Raw genomic sequence first — 15,769 nt, 5'->3', positions numbered from 1 at the left:
TTTCGTTACATAGAACGGGAAAGTTGGGAAATCTTATCGATGGCATCCGCCTTCCTTATGGTAATCCTCCCCTACAGAAGAAGGATGGGGGTTGAAAGGACACTATTGTTGTGAGGGCTAGATATGATTATTGAAAGCTGCCTCGGCCAGCTACTGCTGGGGAGGCCTCGCTTGGTATTTACTCGGGTGCTGCGAAGAGAGATGCCCTGGTGGTTCATCCATGCATTATAGCTGACAGACTGTGTTAGAAACAGAGAGGAAGCTGTAAGCAATCTCAGCATGGGTGTTAGCCAAACTGGCTGAATTATTCATTTGTGAATAAATTAACAGATAAATTTAGCTTCCCCTTCTCAACACAAAGCATCCAGAAATGGATCCTCATCCCTAAGAATGGATTGATTTTCTAAGTATTCGCCGGTGACTTTGCTTGCGCTGCTGTTGGGATGGCTTGTGTGATTCTGCCAGACCTGATATCTTCATTTGCGGGGGTGTGTGTTGGAAATTTTAAGTGACTTAAGGTTGTACTTCACAGGTTTTTTCCCTGCACATTAGAGAAGAGGCTCTTACTACCTCAAAGGGCCAGCTACCGAGATAATTCAGACTTGGATACCACAGGAGTTTGGACCTCCTAATCCCAAAGGACCTGCTGCCACTGCTTTTAGGCACAGGAAGGATGTCGCACATACTGATGTCAAACTGGCCCCGATAAGGCAATTTTACTTGTACTCTTAGGACATAAACTGGAAGGTACATACCGGTACTATGACTATCCCCAATATATGCAATTGCTTCTGACACGAGGCCAGATACATTTGTGGCCCCACAAACAATCTCTCTCTCTCTCTCTGTGGGTCATTCAGTTCCAGATTGGAACATTCCATTTTTGTTCCTATATCAATAGTTTACTGCCTTACACTCTTTGGGTGAAGAAGGGACTTTGTTGCATGTTGTATTCTGTCCTATTTGACCTCTGAAGGAGGCTCCTGTAAGAGGAGGCTGAAGTTGGTTCCTTATTTGCACTTCCTTATTCATTCCTTATTCGTTACTTATTCGTGCAGTCATTCAGAAGCACTAAGGAGAGTTGGAAAGCTCTGAACCCCAAAATAAGGTCTGGACCCTGGGGTTCAGAGCTTTCCAACTCTCCTTAGTGCTTCTGAATGACTGCACGAATAAGTAACGAATAAGGAATGAATAAGGAAGTGCGAATAAGGAACCAACTTCAGCCTCCTTCTTGTAAGCCAAAAGGCATCGGGTCATCTCTTGTTCTTTGTTGTGCGTTTGTCACTTTGAACATTTTATGAGGCCTTACTTGGGCCCCTACGAGGTTTTTATATGTTTTTGAAATAAACAGATGTCCGTTTGTCTAACCCTATTGCTGTTTTTAACTTTTGGCCCTCAACTAGTTTTATAAACGTCCTTTGGAGGTTTTTGCTCGGTTGGTTTAGTTTTCCTTCCCCTCTCTTTGTGAGGGCACATCGTTCTTCATCTGCTTGCATTGAAGGCCACTCCTAAGGTTCTCTTGCATTTTGGGATCACCTGGTTGGCTGTCACCGGGGTAGTGGGAGATCTCTGAAGTTTCAGGACATTTTCTTACATGACAGCCAGTGTGGCGTGGAGGTTTATGTATCCCGGGGAGATCCAGGTTCGAATCCCACCACCGTGGAGACTCACGGGGTGACCTTGGTAGGGCTGCCAGCCTCTCAAGGGGAGTGGGGCTTCCCCTCGTTTCGGGGGCCCCAATCTGCCACTGGCCAGGTGGCCGGGGGGGGGGGGGCCTCACCCCCAAAGAGCCCCACCATGCCTGATGTGCCCAGAGGTGACGTCAACTCAATGAAATTGCTGAACAGTCAGGTTAGAACAGATAAAGGCAGGGGTCATTTCGTATAAAAAGAGCTAGGGGAACTCATTAGCATAACTCATTAGCATATGCCACACCCCCTGACATCACTGGAAGTGTGTCATAAGGCCACACACCCCTGACATCACCGGACGTTTGTCATAAGGCCACACACCCCGCCCCCAACGGTCCCGGCCGCTGCCGGCCTTGCAGCTCCACTGCCAAGCCCCATGAGGGGCCCGGCGGTGGACCTGCAAGGCCAGCGGGAGTGCAAGGAAGCCCCGCAAAGGCCCTCCCTGGCCCCAGGCAGGCAGGGGTGGGGAGAGGCAGGGAGGAAGCAACTTACCCTCCCTCTTCTCCTGCCTCCTCCTGGCTGAATGAGGGCCGGAAGCGGGGCGACCGGAAGCAGGGGGCGGGGCTTCGTCATGTGCCCCGCCCCCTGTACCTCACCCGGGGGAACTGCGATCCCCCGCGATCCCCCCCGAAATGACCTTTGGATAAAAGGAAGTCCTTCTTCACCCAAAGAGTGATTAACACATGGAATTCCCTGCCACAGGAGGTGGTGGCGGCTACAAGCATGGATGGCTTCAAGAGGGAATTAGATAAACATATGGAGCAGAGGTCCATCAGTGGCTATTAGCCACAAGGTATAGATAGGAACTCACAGGCTGGGGCAGGTGATGCACTGTATTCTTGGTGCTTGGAGGGGGGGGTACCAGTGGGAGGGGCTTCTAGTGTCCTGGCCCCGCTGGTGGACCTCCTGAAGGCACCTGGTATTTTTGACCACTGTGTGACAGAGTGTTGGACTAGATGGGCCACTGGCCTGATCCAACATTGGCTTCTCTTATGTTCTTCTGTTCATCGCACCAGACATGTTGGGCAGGGGGTGCTCTAGCCATGGTAGCCTCACCCGAAAAGCCTTTGGTTTGGGTTGAAAGCAATGAAGGCGGCAGATAGCGTGAGTGGTGGGGGGTCAGCCGCCAACAGCTGCACGTCGCTTTCACAGCACCTCCATCAAATGGGGAGGGACCTCAGCAAAACTTGTAGCAGAGTCTGAGAACAAAGAGCTCCAAATAATAAACTCCAGCTGCTCGAAGATCTCCGTTTCACTCTGTGCAAGGCCTGAAAACCACATATGCTCTTCTGAGTCTGACTCACGACCCTCTCTTACCAAATCTGCCCGAAAGATCATTTAAGAACTCTTGCCCCAACTCTTTCGCATTTTACAGGATCATCTACAACAGAGGTTCATGAAAGTCTGTGCCATTTTGCAGGTGAATGTCTGGTACAGGCAGGGCTCGTTGTGTTGCATATTAGGCGACACACCCCTAATGTAGCCAATCCTCCAAGAGCTTACAGAGCTCTTCTTACAGGGGCTACTGTAAGCTCTTGGAGGATCGGCTACATTAGGGTGTGTCGCCTAATATGCAAAGGAGTTCCTGCTACAAAAAGAGCCCTGGACCGTACAGGTGTGTTTGGGGCTCTGGCCAGGAGCTCCAGGTGTGCAGAAATCCCAAGGAAATGATATGCAAGATGCAGGTTTGCTTACAAGGAGATTTTAATAAGCAACTATCACGCTTACAGAAATAGCAGGCTATGCTCACATCCAGTGAGTCTTGAACACACACACACAGACACACACAGACACACACAGACACAGACACACACATACACGTACAGGAAAACTTAGCCAGACCTCGAGACGAGATGCATAGCTAAAACTAAGCATCTTATAACCTAATTGCTGGCTACAAGTACAAAAAAACTCATTCCTCGAGCTATATCAAACACTAGGATGAGCCAGGCCATGCCACACTTGGCCTATAGTTGCAAGAGGAAACAAATCAGGCTTCGGAGATAAGAGCTGCTATCAAGCATGACAGAGAGAAATATTCTCTTGGGAGTGACCTGACAGCCATTCCCTCACAGAACTCAAGGCAACCAAAGGTCATTAGTACCAGCCTGTAACAAAGATGGAGTTACAAAGGCTATACAGGGGTGAACTGACCATTTGATTTTTCGGGAAAATTCCTGGTGAGCTGCTGATTCTGAGCCACAGGGGCCACGTGAACAAGACCTGGGCTGTGGCAATGATGCCATGGTCTTTCCCAGCTGCATGGCACTGTGACAGGGTCAGTTCTGCTCAGTTAGTTCCCAGGCCATTCAAGCCTCCCCATCTGGTTCTGCATCCTGGAACTTGCCATGTCCCTTTAGGAAGCAACATACACGACAAACAGCTGCAGTAAATTCCACTGAGCTCAGTGGCTCTTGTTCAGGGAAAACTGTGTCTGCAACCCCAATGGGACAAGTTTCAGCCTCTTTTGATAGGGTTTCCAGCTCAGGGTTGGGAAATACCTGGCGATTTGGGGGATGGAGCCTGGAGTATCAGGGCATAGGGTCCATCCTTCAAAGCAGCCATTTTATCCAGGGGAACTGGTCTCTGTAAGTCTGGAGATCAATTGTAACAGCAGGAGATCTCTGGGGGCCACCTTTCTCACAATGCAAAAACTTGTGGGCACTCAATGAAATTAAGGAGCAGTAGGATTAGAACGGGTCAAGGTAGCTCAGAGGTTAAGATGCTGAGCTGCAGACTGGAAGGTCTGTAGGTCAGCAGTTCGAGACCTGAGTGCCGCATGTCGGAGTGAGCTCCCGTCTCTGGCCCCAGCTCCTGCCAGCCTAGCAGTTCGAAAGCAAGAAATTGCAAGTAGATAAATAGGTACCGCTTTGGTGGGAAGGTAACAGCGTTCCCTGCGCCTTGGTGTTTAGTCATGCCGGCCACATGACCACAGAAAGTCTTCAGACAGTGCTGGCTCTTGGAAACGGAGATGAGCACCGCCCCCTAGAGTCGGATTCGACTGGCTTTCAAGCAAGCGAAACCTTTGCCTTTATCTTTAGGATTAGAACAGATAAAAGGAAGTCCTTCTTCACCTAAAGAGTAATGAACACATGGAATTCACTGCTGCAAGAAGTGATGGCAGCTACAAGCATAGACAGCTTCAAGAGAGGACTGCCTAAACATATGAAGCAGAGGTCCACCAGTGGCTATTAGCCACAAGATATGTATTTTTGGTGCTGGGGGGGCAACAGTGGGAGGGCTTCTGGAGTTCTGGCCCCGCTGGTGGACTTCCTGATGGCACCTGTGTTTTGGCCCATGTATAACACAGAGTGTTGGACTGGATGGGCCACTGGCCTGATCCAACATGGCTTCTCTTATGTTTGTATTGGATTGGAAACCCTATTTTGGGGGAAGTTTGATGGTGTTGGTCTGCTTGGAATGGCTCTGCCCAGTTCTTGTGAGCCACTGGGCAGAGGTAATGTTAACACACGCCCATGCACCAGTTGCTACCAGCAAGACTGAATAATTTGAGAGTCCTAACCAGGCAGTCGCTGGCATTTTGTTTGATGATCCAGCTTTGTTCCCTCCTTCTTCACTTTTGGAGGCCACAGCCTCCGCTTGTTTTATGAGCTCTGTAAGTTTGGGGTCGAAGCCAAAAATGCCAAGATGTGCAGGACCCGTAGCACAAAGAGTCCGGCTTCGCTGTTCTGTTCTAAGAGGCGCATGTATGGTGGGCAGGGAGCGAATGCCTGGAGACAAGAAGCAGCTAATGTATGAAGCTGGCTGAGAGGTCGCTGGAAATCTGCAGGGAACACGTGGTTGCCGCCGTCTGGCATCTGGAGAATTTTAGGGGGGTGGGGTGGGGAGACGGAGAAGTTGTATGGAACTGGATCAGGCACATTACTGGGATCAGATGCTCTGAGAACACTCTCAGGATCAGGTAAACAAACCCTGTTCTTCTTCACAACACAGTGTTTGTGGTGTCATGGGTGTTGCCGTGGAAGTTGACACGACACCACAAACACTCTCTTTCCACCGCTACATCAAACAGGGAAAAGGCCGCAATGGCGCCGATCCTTAGTCAAAGACCAATGAGTTATTAATTAAGTAAGAAAGCAGGACAGGCAATGAAGACATTTGAAAAGGAGATGAACATGTTGCAGAAGTTTTTTTTTTGTGGTTTAAGTTTTTTATTTTTTTAAAAGAAGTATTATACATCATTGCACTTCATCATCTTATGTTACATTACATATCAGAGTCATTCTTTCAGTTAATTAAGTATCTAGTTGGTAATATTGCATTCATAATACCGGTCTGTGGTAGAACTTTTCTAATACATTTCTATCTGATCTTCTACCCACTTATATACATTCTCCAACATGAATGTAACATGTTGCAGAAGTTTTGACACCAGTCTGGTGTCGTGGTTAGGAGCGCTTGCTCTAATTTGGGAGAACCGGGTTTGATTCCCCGCTACTCCACATGCAGCTGCTGGTGTTACCTTGGGTCAGCCACAGTTCTCTCAGAGGTGTTCTCTCAAGAGCAGTCCTCGAGAGAGCTCTCTCAGCCCCACCTACCTTACAGGATGTGGGGAGGGGAAGGGAAAGGAGATTGTAAACCACTCAGAGATTCCTTCGGGTAGTGAAGGGTGGGGTATAAATCCAATCTCCTCCTCCTCCTCCTTTTTCTTCTTGGCACTAGTTCTTGGCTTGGTATAAGGATACAGCAACCTGTCTGGAAGAAATGCAGCAGCTAGGATTGCCAGGCTTCCGGTGGGGTGTGGAGATCTGGAATTACAACTGACCTCCAGTCAGTTCCCTCTGGAGAAAAATGGCTGCTTTGGAGGGTGGGCCCCCACGGCATTATGCCCCACTGAGGTCCCTCCTCTCTCTGAACCCCACCCTCCACAGGCTCCACCCCCAAATCTCCAGGAATCCCCCAACCCAGGGCTGGCAACCCTAGCAGTAGCCAAGGCATGGAGAGACATTTTGAGATCATTTTTGCCCAGTCAAGGTGTTTGCTGTTTTGGGGGTTTTTTTTAGCACAACGAAGGGTAACATTTGTTACCCATGTGTTTTGCACTGAACATCTTCCTTTCAGATTTTGTCTCTGACATTGGTGAGATCACATTTTTCTCAGAAGTGGCTTGAGGGCTCCAGCGGATGTTGCTATTCCTTTGAAGTGTGCATAGACTTTTTATGAAGTTTTGGTATAAAACTATAAAATAAACCAAAGAATCTGGCAATGTATTAATCTCCCAGTGGAGATTGTTCTGTAGGGTAGCAACCATCCCCCAAACACCTAACTTTAGCCTGTGGCCTGTATTAATATACCACTCATCCTTCAGTAGTCCAACCAACTGGAATCTTGACACAATGGATATGAATTGCTGAACCTTTCAGGTTAAGGTTCAGGGTTAACCCTTCAATCCATCAGATGTATCTTCTAGTTGCCAAGAGAACACTGGTCAGCATGAGATTGGGTGCTGTAAATAATGCACTGCTGAAAACACAACCTGGGAAGGTGAAAGGAGATTCCAGTCAAAACCCAACCAGGCTTAAAGCCAAAGTCAAAGTTTTGGTTGCCTAACTCAAATAAAAAATTAATCAATATTGAATGGAGACTAACCAAACTCCCCCTTTGTTAGCAATCAAGCTAAACAGCACTAATTAAGTCACATTCTGTGCTAACACTCTTAGGCTCTTCAGATGGAAACAAGTTTTAAAAAGTGATTAATGAGCAAGATGAAAGCCATTTAAATTAAGCTTCAGTTGCAAGAATAAATACAAAAGGGATTTTAAAACAACAGCACACAAGCCATGTATATACACAATGCATCTGTAACTGACCTCAACTCTTCCTCCGGATGAAGCAAAGTAATTCAAATAAGCAGGGCTATTTTGGGGCAGGAACGCACAGGAACGGAGTTCCAGCAGGCTCCCAAGTTGGCCATGCCCAGCAGGAACTCATTAGCATAATAGGCCACACCCAACAGCAGAATCTCATTAGGATTGGCTACATTAGGGGTGTGTGGCCTAACATGCAAAGGAGTTCCTGCTACAAAAGAAGTCCCTGGGTTTTGACAACAAACAAGGTCAACAGAATAAGAAGCAAAAGGTGGGTGAGCACACTTCTGGTAACATGGGGGTGCGGCCTAATGTGCTAATGAGCTGTGCTGTCAGGGGTGTGGCCCAATATGCTAATGAGTTCCTGCTGTTGGGTGTGGCCTATTATGTTAATGAGTTCCTGCTGGGCTTTTTCTACAAAAAGAGCCCTGCATAAAATCAATTACATAAAAAACATAAACACCAAAAGTTAGAACCACAATTTATGATTGCTTTAATCACGTCATCCTACACAAAACTGTCTTCAGCTGCCTCCTGAAGATTGAAAGTGAGGGGGCCGGGGGCGCACCTCCCTGGGGAGGTTGTTCCATACTTGTGGGGCTGCCACCAAAAAGGCCCTCTCTTGTGTGCCCACCAAATGAGCTTCTTTGATTGGTGGGACAGCCAGGAGGGCCTCCTCCACGTGATCTTAATTCCTGGGTAGGAACGTATAGGAGAAGACGGTCCTTCAGATCTCCTGGTTCCAAGCCATGTAGGGCTTTAAAGGTCAAAACCAACACCTTCAATTAGGCTCGGGAGTGGAGTAATTGCTGTAGTATCTGGGTCACATGCTTCTGATAGGTGGCCCCGACTAGCAGTTTGGCCTCAACCTTCTGCACTAGCTACAGCTTCTGAACACTCTTCAAGGGCAGCCCCATGGGGAAGTCCTGGTGGTGGTGGTACATGTATAAAAAGTAATGTGTCGTACAGCCCAAAGACTGTTCAAACAGGGCTCTGAACACCTGGACATGTGGATGAACAAACAAACAAACAAAAAGAAACATTCCCAGCTGCTTATTCTTTTTTGATCCTATCCAGCTTTTAATTTTACCCAAGCAGTGGCTTTGTGGATAAAAGCAGTGCTATTTTTGGGCAGGAACGCACAGGAATGGAGTTCCGGCTGGCTCTGGAGTTGGCCACGCCCAGCAGGAACTCATTAGCATAATAGACCACACCCAACAGCAGAAACTCTTTAGGATTGGCTACATTAGGGGTGTGTGGCCTAACATGCAAAGGCGTTCCTGCTTGACAACAAACAAGGTAAACAGAATAACAAGCAAAAGGTGGGTGTGGCTGGATGAGCACACTTCTGGTAACATGGGGGTGCGGCCTAATGTGGTAATGAGCTGTGCTGCCAGGGGTGTGGACTAATATGCTAATGAGTTCCTGCTGTTGGGTGTGGCCTATTATGCTAATGAGTTCCTGCTGGGCTTTTTCTACAAAAAGAGCCCTGGATAAAAGATTCCCTCTGCTAAAGAAACTCGTTGCAAGAAACAGCACTGTAAACTAGAGACCAAATTCCACCCAAATCTAATTTGTGTAATTAATACCAGCGCTTGTGTGGGTTCAAGTCAAATTTCTGTTCTAAACAGGCCAGGTGAATGTTAGGTACTCTTTGTTTAACGGGACATTTTTGAGTTTCAAGAACGGTGCAGGCAAGCCCTTAAATATTAACATAGACACCAAACTAAATTGTGCAATGCCTTAGCACTGTGTGGATCAAATGATGTTCATTATGTAGCAAATCATCATAATCAAAATTTCATAAAAGCTGATCTGCGGTAAACTTCCTAAGTAAGTAAATACCTTTATGTAGTTAGTAAATTTCCACTTTATTCCATTGCTTCCAGCTAAGGACTGTGATGAGACCATCAAATCATGATGGATCTATCTATCATCTATCAATCAATCAACCAATCAATCTATCATCGATCTATCTATCATCTATCCATCCATCCATCATCTATCTATCTGTTTATCACCAGGATCTCAGGCCGACATGGTTTTCTAGACTTGGCATCTCTGGGCCAGGATCTCAGGCCAACAGACATGGTTTTCTAGACTTGGCATCTCTGGTTTGTAGGTGGAGCCCGAGTAGGATAGGTTTTGGGGAAGAGAAGGACCCCAGGAGAGTATAATACCATAGAGTCCACCCTCCAAAGCAGCCATTTGCTCCAGAGGAACTGATCTCTTTAGTCTGGAGATCAACTGTACTTCCGGGAGATCTACAGGACCCACATGGAGGTTGGCAACCCTTGGTCTTCCCTCCTCTAGTTTGCCCCCTCAACAACCCTACAAGGCCTGAGGTCACTCAATTAGCTTTATGACTGAGTGGAGATTTGAACCTGGGACTCCCAGGTCTTAGTCCAACAGTCTAGCACTACACCATACTTTGCTTTCTTCTCCTCTGTCCCTGCTTTGTCCTCTCTGTTTGCCTTGATTCCCCTTGAAGCCACCGGCTAATCTGCTCTGATCTCACAATGGGCTCTGATGTCACAAAGAAGTCAGTCTTGCAGGTGAGTCTTTGGCCTCACTTGTTAGGTTCCTAGGACAAGGTAGGACCTGACGTCCCTAAGGATGCCAACTTCTGGCTTAATAGCACTGGAGTGCATTTATACTACTCACATTGCAATGGGTCGATGGGTTGAGCGATTGGTTCTGGAGTTACTATGGGAACCAGCAGGTACCCCTTGCTATTTGTCAGATAGAATTAAGTCATTATTTTAAAAAGTTAATCCTCAGAATGTGATCGCTCCAGAATTAAATTAATTGTAATCTGACCCCAAAATGAAGAAAAGGTTTCTGAGGGAGGGATCTAACCCAAGGAGTTTATGGTAGACTTGGGCACTGCCGTGGTAGGCCTGAACATCTGCTCTGATATCTAATGGTAAACTAGGGATCACGTGCCATGGTCCTGGTCTGAATCAGGGCCCTGCTGACCTTTGAGAACTGAGTTCCCATGAGTGTCAGGTCTTGAACAAAACTTGCTCTCAACAACACTCTCTTGGCAGTGATTTGTTTATTGAGAGATAAACAGCCCCGTTGCCAGAGCGATGCGCTTGTCAAACAGACTCTCACGTAATCCGCTCCCCCGACGGGAGTACACCTCACGGGTGCCCTGGGTGTTGTACATAGTCCAATCATCCTGCTGGTGAGTCTTCCGCGGACCCCATTGCGAAGGGGTCGGAGGCGGCCAAGACAGATGTGCAGGCAGGCGGGGAATCGTTCCCCCCACGGCACCCTCCATCGAGGCTGCAGTCGTGAACACCAAAGACGCGGAGGTTTGTGGGACCGATCCCGAGTCCCCCTCCGTGTTAGGTAGGTTTCCCTCAATTCCGCTCATGATCTTGCCAGATTCGGAACGATAGGAGAAAGGGAGTTCTAACAATATGTTGGATCCCCAAGCATCGAGAATAAATCCACGTTTTCAAGAAAAGCAAAATTTATTTCAAAGCGTTGAAGACATACTCAAACACGTTCTTTGTTAGAACTGGGGATACACAGTTAGGTCAAGCATAATAAAGGAAATTCAAACAGATACAGATCCAATGAATAGCATTCCCGCTGGCGGGTTAATGAAACGGTTGCGCGCCCAGTCCATGGGAACCAGGCAGAACATCAGACAAAACACAGGTGCAGTACTCATGAGAAAAGCAATAGGCAAGCATTACAGCCTCTTCTCCCCCACACAACCTCCAGCAGTTATCTTGTGCATTCCAACGCAGGAGCAGGATGATAGAAAACAAGCCGGGTGCAACAAGGAAAGGATATATACACAGAGGTCACAGAAAACGGAATGGCAGCTTGCTGACACTTCTGAACGCACGTGAAGTCCAATAAAGACGATTTAAGTCTCTTCAGTGGTCGTGCGTTTTCTCACACCTAGAAAGCGCTGGGCTCAGCCACAGCTCCCGCAGGATAGGAATAAACTGGCACGCTTTATACCTTTCGCTAGGATGCTATGAAGTGCTGTTAAAATTCACAAGAGCAGAACCCAGTAAATAAAAAGGCAATCGGGTTGCCAGCCTCCAGGTGGGGCCTGAAGGTGTCCCAGAATCACAGCAGATCGCCAGACAACAGAGATCAGTTCCCTAGAAGGAAATGGCTGCTCTGGAAGGCAGACTCTATGGAATCACATCCCTGCGGAGTTCCCTTCCCAACCTGTCATGACTGGTCATGAGCCTGTCACTCTCTTTCATCTCAACCTACTTCACAAGGCAGTGCAGGGCTCTTTTTGTAGAAAAAGCCCAGCAGGAACTCATTAGCATAATAGGCCACACCCAACAGCAGGAACTCATTAGCATATTGGGCCACACCCCTGACAGCACAGCTCATTAGCACAGTAGGCCGCACCCCCATGTTACCAGAAGTGTGGTCATCCAGCCACACCCACCTTTTGCTTCTTATTCTGTTGACCTTGTTTGTTGTCAAAACCCAGGGCCTTTTTTTGTAGCAGGAACTCCTTTGCATGTTAGGCCACACACCCCTAATGTAGCCAATCCTAATGAGTTCCTGCTGTTGGGTGTGGCCTATTATGCCAATGAGTTCCTGCTGGGCGTGGCCAACTCGGGAGCCAGCCGGAACTCCGTTCCTGTGCGTTCCTGCCCAAAAATAGCCCTGGCTGAAACAAGGTGTATTTTAACGATGGCTCATTTATTAACAGCCCTGACCTGGATAGCCTAGGCTAGGCCAATCTCCTTAGATCTTAGAAACTAAGCAGGGTCGGCCTTGGTCAATATTTGGAAGGGGGGACCACCAAGCAGTACCAGAGTGGATACACACAGGCAGGCAGTGGCAAACCCTCTCTTGTCTTGAAAACCCCACAGGATCACCATAAGTCAGCTGTGACTCGGTGGCCAAAAATAATACAATGATGAAACCAAGATTCAGCTCACAATCACTCCAATCCCGATGTGCCTTGACAAATTCTGGAAGGGGCAGTGGCTCAGTGGAAGAACCTCTGCTTTTGCCATGCAGGAGGTCCCTGGTTCAATCCTCGGCATCTTCAGCTAAAAGGGCCAGGTGGTGGGTGATATGAAAGACCTCGGCCTGAGACCCTGGAGAGCAGCTGCCAGTCTTAGACAATACTGACCTTGGTCGACCAATGGTCTGGGTCAGTAAAAGGCAACTTCCACATGTGTTTCATTTCTTTCTCTCTGTAGCCTGGCTGGGCAGCACCAGGACTGAACTAGGGATCCTGTCTGACACCAGTTGCGTTTACCAGCTGTGAACAGGGAGTCATTTTCTCATTAATCAGTTTAGCTGTTCATGAGCAGTTCAAGTCTGTTTGTCCGAGTCCTTTTTGTGTTTCCTTACACTCCTGTTTGTTGCAACTGGCCGTGTTTTATGCATGGCATTCTCAAGGAGCCCAATGAGAGTTCTAATTTCCCCTCACCCCCAAGCGCTCTGTTGCATGCTGCTCGACAGCCAGTCATATGAATAAATAGTGACCAAAGACTCCAGCCAGGGATTCTGAATACTCTTTTGGAGAAAAATACCTCTATGCTGTCAAGGTGCACGTGTGCATTTTTGCACAGCCTTATGGGAAGTGTCACCCCTGGACCACCCACAACCCTGTGGGGGAGAACAGATTTCACCTACTCTGTAAGCTGTGAAAGAGGCCACAAGACAAAAGAAATGAATCTGCACCTCAAGGAAACCCCCCCTCCCGCGCCCTCTGGCTACCCCACCCCCACTGTCGCTGCCCCCCCCCCCCCCCGCATGGCTACCCCAGCCTAGCTGTAGTTGTTCGGAAGCTGCTCGATTCATCTGGTGGTGCAGCAAACATAGCAGAATCTTGGCTCACGAATAATCATGGTATGTTCGTCCGCCAAACAGGATCACCATGAACCTTGCCATTTCAGAGGGTACAGGTGTTGGTCTTCAGTAGAAGAGCTAGATTCGAGTCTAGTAGCCCCCGAGAGACCAGCAAGATTGGGGTGTGGTTCTTTTTTTAGGTTTCAAAAGTCAAAGCTCTCTGGGTTAGAAATCTGCAGCATCCCTAGATTAAACCAGGATGTCTGCTTTCAGACAACACACGAAACTTCAGAAGACAGTAAATCAGAGCCTAGTGTTAGATCCTGTCTTGAAAATCCCTAACCGTAGTTAGCAAAGAACTGTGCACTCAAACTCTCTAACCCTAGTTAGCTTAAATAGGCTATGGTTTTATATTTATTTATTTTTACATGACGTCTGAACTGAGCCATTGCATTTATGGAGAGCAGAGGTCATTTCGGGGGGGATCGCGGGGGATTGCAGTTCCCCCGGGTGAGGAACGGGGGGCACATGACGAAGCCCCGCCTCCCGCTTCCGGCCCTCATTCAGCCAGGAGGAGGCAGGAGAAGAGGGAGGGTAAGTTGCTTCCTCCCTGCCTCTCCCCACCCCTGCCTGCCTGGGGCCAGGGAGGGCCTTTGCGGGGCTTCCTTGCACTCCCGCTGGCCTTGCAGGTTCACCGCCGGGCCCCTCATGGGGCTCGGCAGTGGAGCTGCAAGGCCGGCGGTGGCCGGGACCGTTGGGGGCGGGGTGTGTGGCCTTATGACACACGTCCGGTGATGTCAGGGTGTGTGGCATATGCTAATGAGTTATGCTAATGAGTTCCCCTAGCTCTTTTTCTACGAAACGACCCCTGATGGAGAGCCAGAGCAGTGCAATGTTTAGAGTGTCCAACTAGGATCTAGACCAAGATGGGTAGCCATGTTAGTCTGGCTGTAGCAGTAGACAAGAGCAAGAGTCCCGGAGCACCTTAAAGACGAACAGAATTTGTGGCAGGGTGTGAGCTTTCGAGAGCCACTGCTCACTTCAGATACTTTATAGTCTTTATGACGCTACTAGGCTAGGATCCGGGAGACCCAGGTTCAAATCTTACAAACATAAGAACGTAAGAGAAGCCATGTTGGATCAGGCCAAAGGCCCATCCAGTCCAGCACTCTTGAGTCACAGCGTGGCCAAAGCCCAGGCGCACAAAGCATATTCTTTCAGAGATATCTTTTTTGCCGAAGAAAAATTATTCCACCGAGCGACTAATTTATGCCTGAGAACCCTACCATGCGAACAGCAAAAGAACCTCATTCTCTCACGAAAACTGTCCCCCCCCATCTAGGTTTTGTTTCCAATGAGAGAACACATCTCAACAGATAGATTCAGGTGGACAGCTGTGTTGGTACAACAACAAAAAAATCCCTAATCTGCCATGGACGCTTACGGGATGACCTTGGGGCCAGTCACACTCTCTCAGCCTAATCTAGCGGTGAGGATAAAATGGAGGAGAGGAGAATTATGTAAGTAAATAAATAAATGTATTCTTATTTTGTAGAACTTAGTGGTGACCACTTTCAGTGGATACAGGGTATTGGCAAGCAGGGACTGCCGTTATCTCCGATTTCATTTTTTCAAGATGTGTCCTCCAAATTCCTGCCTTCAGTTTTTGTGAGTGTTCCCTAAGCAGGCCAACATTTTTTTTTTAAATACCGGAGCAGATATATTTTTAATGCTAAGAGATTAAAAAAAGATTCACACCAGACATTAACAGAATTAAGCATACTTATTCATCACACATGGGGCCTCCGGGGGGAAAAACTGTTATTCGATTTAATCGTTTTAATTTACATTGGATATGTACAAGAGCATTTCTTTCGACCCCACGGGTTAGCACGCATGCACACGCACGCCCACAGATGCACACATGAACAAAAGCACAGTTGTTGAAGGAGCAGAGGAACTTCCAAAGCACTCTGTGGTCTGAAACCAAGGCAAGGCACTCTCCTGGAACACTTGGGATATTTCTGAATCAAGCCTACGGAACAAGGCATATGCACACAGAGAGAGCGCTACAGAAAAAGAGTAGTGTCATCTGCTTTACATTTTTTTTTTTGCTCTTGAGATTTGTCAGTGATCATGCTGCATGAATAAAATTGAGAAATTTAAATATATATGGGGGGGGGATTCCATAGGTCACAAGCCATAAAATTATATTAGTGAATATCTATGGAAGACTGAAGGATCACATGAAATCTAACATGGGTCCAGGAATCTTACAAACATAAGAACGTAAGAGAAGCCATGTTGGATCAGGCCAAAGGCCCATCCAGTCCAGCACTCTTGAGTCACAGCGTGGCCAAAACCCAGGTGCACAAAGCATATTCTTTCAGAGATATCTTTTTTGCCGAAGAAAAATTATTCCACCGAGCGACTAATTTATGCCTGAGAACCCTA

Source organism: Gekko japonicus, unplaced genomic scaffold, assembly GCF_001447785.1.
Source record: "Gekko japonicus isolate JY-2015 unplaced genomic scaffold, Gekko_japonicus_V1.1 scaffold1618, whole genome shotgun sequence".
In the NCBI taxonomy this organism is placed as follows: Eukaryota; Metazoa; Chordata; class Lepidosauria; order Squamata; family Gekkonidae; genus Gekko; species Gekko japonicus.
The sequence above is the reverse complement of the archived record's forward strand: the minus strand, read 5'-3'. Positions refer to the sequence as shown.